The sequence below is a fragment of the Oenanthe melanoleuca genome, unplaced genomic scaffold (genome assembly GCF_029582105.1).
Source record: "Oenanthe melanoleuca isolate GR-GAL-2019-014 unplaced genomic scaffold, OMel1.0 S077, whole genome shotgun sequence".
Taxonomy (NCBI): Eukaryota; Metazoa; Chordata; class Aves; order Passeriformes; family Muscicapidae; genus Oenanthe; species Oenanthe melanoleuca.
This window is the reverse complement of record NW_026612726.1, coordinates 1,496-5,809: the sequence shown is the minus strand read 5'-3', so window position 1 is coordinate 5,809 and position 4,314 is coordinate 1,496. Positions and strand designations below refer to the sequence as shown.

Genomic DNA, 4,314 nt, shown 5'->3' with positions numbered 1-4,314 from the left:
CATGTGCTTGCTTTACAGGCTCTGAATATATGCTTACTTTGACAGGGCTCCTATGTGCTAACTTAGACAGGGCTTTTATATGGGCTTAGTTTGGCAGGGCTTTTATGTGTTGTTTTTTGGTCAGGGCTCCTATGTGTGCTTAGTTTGACAGGACTCTGTGTTTACTTGGACAGGGCTTGTATGTGTTCACTTTACAGGGCCTGAATATGTGCTTAATTTGACAGGGCTCTTCTGTGTGTGTCCTTTGACAGGGCTCCAATGTGTGCTTCGTTTCACAGGACTCCTATACGTGCTTCCTTATACAGGTCTCCCATCCGTGCTTATTTTGACAGGGCTCGTATGTGTTTACAGAGCCTGAATATGCGCTTAATTTGACAGGGCTTCTGTGTGTGCTTACTTTACAGGGCTTGTATGGTTGCTTGGGCAGGGTTTCTATGTGTTCTTACTTTGACAGGGTTCTCATGTGTGCTTAGTTTGACAGAATTCCTACGTGTGCTTACTTGGACAGGCCTCCTACGTGCTTACCGGTGGAGGTGCCCTGCCCTGGCACATAATCAGGTTTAGGTAGAACAGCTGTAAACTTTGTGTTTGATCTCTTTTCCGTGGGATTTTGGGTATTGATGTGTGGGGATATCTCCTAGCTCTCTAGTAAACACTTGTCGATGTCCTCCCATTGTGTCATAAGTCCCTGAGGCCGATATCCGTCTCTGCAGCCACAGATGCTACTGCTTTTTCCGGAATCCACTGTTCGAAGTTGAAGACCAACGGCTGCAAGACTTGTTCAAGCATCCTCTTTTGTATAGTGTTTCAAGTAAGGTTTGCCGTCAGCCAGAGAGCGTGTGACTGTTTGTCTGTCTGTCAGAGTTTGCATCCATCGCCCGCGGCTTGCATCAATCTGCGCGAGTGCGTGTGCTGACTGTTTCTAACCTTGTGTGTATGACTGTTGCCTTTCAGGTTTTCCAATTCATTTTTACATTTAGAATTAAAAATCCCCAGCCAGGGCTTTTGTTTTCCCCCTCCCGGCTGGGCTTTTTTTCCCCTCTGTCCCGGCCGGTCTGCGATTTAGGGCGCAGACTGTCCAGGGCCCGGGCTTTTCGTCAGGCAGGAGGATTTTTTCGAGGCTCTCAGGAACCGCGTTCCTGAGCAGCCCCAGACCTGTGGCGTAAGGAAGCGGTCAAAGCGACGGTGAGTCGTTTACAAGGTGTAAGAATTGCACATGGCGGATGAGTGTTACGCCTTGGCTTCACCTTACTTGAAAAAAGTCACGAACCCCTGGGAAGGGTTCAAATAAAGTGTCGTGCTCCTGCTCGGGGCAGTTGGAGTCATTCTGTGCCTTCTTTGGGGGTGAGGAAAAAGGCTGAGGGGGGGAGGGGATGGGGACTCGGGGGCTCCCATGTCATTTGGGGCACCCCAAGGTCCCGAGGAGAGGGAGCCACGCTGCGGTGAAGGAGCAGATGAGTGGGGAATTGGGGGGTCTTGCCGAGTGCCCTCCCCCAGAGGGACACAAGGGTGCCAGATCCTTCACAGGGATGGCTGGGTGTAGAAGACAGGTATTTTTTATATTTATACGTTTCCTAACTATAGCTTAAATAAATGTTTTATTGGTTTTATTTGGTTAGAGAAGGGTTTTTTAATAAACTAAATATAAAATAAGTGTAATAAAAAAATAAATTATATAAATATTAAGTATAAACAAATACAAGTAATAAATTCATATTAAATGTATAATATTAATAATGCAAATATAATGTATAATGTATGAATATAAATTATAAATATGGGAATAGAAATATTAAAATATTTTTTATAGTTTAACTATTTTATTGGTTTTATTTGGTAAAGGCAGTGATGTTACTAAATCTGTCCAGAAGTTCTGATTATTATTATTACTCATTTTCTGACAGAAAACATTCTCATTTTGCCTTTCCCACATTGTTTTCAGGTGCTGCCCCAGATGGACATCTGTAATCTCAGACAGCGATTCCCTAGGACGAAGGAGAGCCTTTGCCTCACCTGGACAGCTCAGGTTGATGCGACAGAATTGGAGCGGCCTAACAAACGTACGATCGGCCGCGTTCCGGAGCACCTCGAAACCTTTCCGTATCACGCGTTGGGATTTCTCATGACACAGCATCCCGGGCGTCCCTCTGTGCAAAGTCAAGCGGTAAAGGATTGAATAACTGACAAGCGGTGTCTGGGATTCAAATGGTTCTGTTAAAATTAAGCAAAGAACGCAATAAGAAAAATTATCATCCTTTTAATGTCTGAAATAGTTTGGAATAAAAATGCTGGGAAAAGGCATTTTTGTATTTGAATTGGTGTCACCTGGATATAACCCCACAGCGAGCAATCAGAGCAGAAATGCGAAAGCCGGGATTCTGCGACTCCTGCAGAGGACTTAATTTTCTTTTCCTCCTCTCTTTTAGGACAGGAAAAATCATTACAGTCCTCTCATCTTTGCCAAAAGACGTGGCGTTTCAGCAGCCAAAGCCAAGAGGCTTCAGCACCAGGGGTCTGCGCTGGAGGGCTCCTGGTCCTGCCCGTACTGTGGGGTAAGTCAGAGAGATGCTGGGTTCCTCTTTTCCTCCCTGCTGGGAGTGGCCGCCTAGGGAATCTGGGATCCGGGTGAAACGCCAGCTCTCCTGGCGTTCAGGGACGCAAGGTCCGAAGGACTACGTTTACCCGTGGCCTTGCAGGTCAGCAGGAGCAAGAGGAAACGGGGCACCAGAGCCGCGTCCTCCCTCGGAGGACAGAGAGTCCGGGCCAAGGCGAGACCGCCACGAGCGCTCGGACGAGCATTCCAGGGAACGGGGTGCTCGGAATTGCAGGCGCTGCCGGAACCATTGCTTTAGGTCTGCTCCGTCTGTGTCCGCGACCAGCGGGATTTGTGCTGGAGAGAGAGGTGCCGTCAAGAACAAAAGGCGGAGTAAATGCTCTCCGGGGATGCGCAGTAAAGGACCGAATAGCACGGAAGGAGAGTATTTATCAACTCTATCGCTATTTCTTCCAAAATTAGGACGGAGCAACGATGGGGGTGGTTAGGTTTGGCGCAGGCCTGTTATTCTTTGTGCAATTTTTAATTGTTGTACAATTCACCGTCCAGTATCTTTCTAAAAAAAAGCCATGGGAGTCGGGTTGTTGTACGGTTGCTGGACAGACTTACGAGCTTACTATTTTCTGTTCTTCAGGTTTGCAGTTTATTATGAGGGTGTGGGTGTAAGAAAGAGTGTGGAGCATGGAGAGTAAGAGATAAGGGGGTGAGAGAGAGAGATTAGAAATCGGAGGTAAGAGAGAGCAATTTTCCATTCACAATACAATAAGTATTCTTCTATAATGAATATTCTAATTTTCCAATAACCAATCTAATACAATATACTAATTTCCTCATATTTGCACGCAATCTATAGAAACTACCAAATTACTATGTTTTATGGCTTTCTTATCTGTAACCCTTATCTTTAGACCTTTGCTGCCAGGCTTAGGACAAAATGTCTGTTAGTTCTTTGGTATTTGTGGCATTTAGTATTGTCTAAACAAAGAAGGCTCAAACCTCAACCTGACTGTTTTCAGCATCTATATAAAAATAGGCTAACATCTCAATTTCATCTGTTGTTTCAGAACTACTTGCTAGGCACTTAGAAAATTTCTCTATTCCCTCCCCAAGAAAAGCCGTCAGAAATTTGGATCCAAGTTCTAACTCTTAACCTATTCACTGCAAAAATTTGCCAAAGGCGGAGGACCGGGGCGACGACTGGCCCCAGGAAAGGTTACTTATTAATACCGCGTCAGATTTCCCTCAGCGACCGTCAGCCCTGAGCGGCCGTGAGTTTGCGTTCTTCTCACCGGACAACCGGAAATAATTTCAGTATCATTAGAAATTTTAGAAAAATCCAGCTAAAATTGTCAAGTCTTCCCCCCTTTAAGTTAACCCAGTTTTGCCCAGTTAGGAGCTACACAGAAGTGAGGCAGGGGAAAGCATCAGGGAACAGCTGTAAGTTCAAAGGCAAAAAGAGAAGACATATCGGCAAAGGGAAGCAAAGGGGAAAGGCTTCAGAAAGCATTTCTGTGGTCTAATTAATAATTATTTCTGATTGCCCAGTGAGAATACGGAATCACAGTCATTCAGGCCTGACGGTCCCCTGCACGCAGCGAGAGCTCAGCACGCATCGCAGAGGCGAGGCCAGTGCCTGAAAGAAGAAAAAAACAGAAGAAAAGGTGACTTATTTTACTTTAAAGTTCTTTCAGGGTCTTAAAGCCCAAGAAACATTTCCTCTCGATTTCGGTCGGGTGAATATATCTGTTCCGTATCGTTGG

At 45.6% G+C, this 4,314-nt stretch overlaps 1 long non-coding RNA gene across 1 annotated transcript; it reads left to right on the top strand.

The window, feature by feature from the left end:
- The first annotated feature begins 544 nt into the window (after positions 1–544).
- Positions 545–3,270, top strand: LOC130266532 (uncharacterized). The gene is made up of 3 exons (XR_008842911.1): positions 545–811; positions 1,943–2,552; positions 3,189–3,270. It is a non-coding gene; the product is annotated as an uncharacterized LOC130266532 (long non-coding RNA).
- Positions 3,271–4,314: the final 1,044 nt, after the last annotated feature.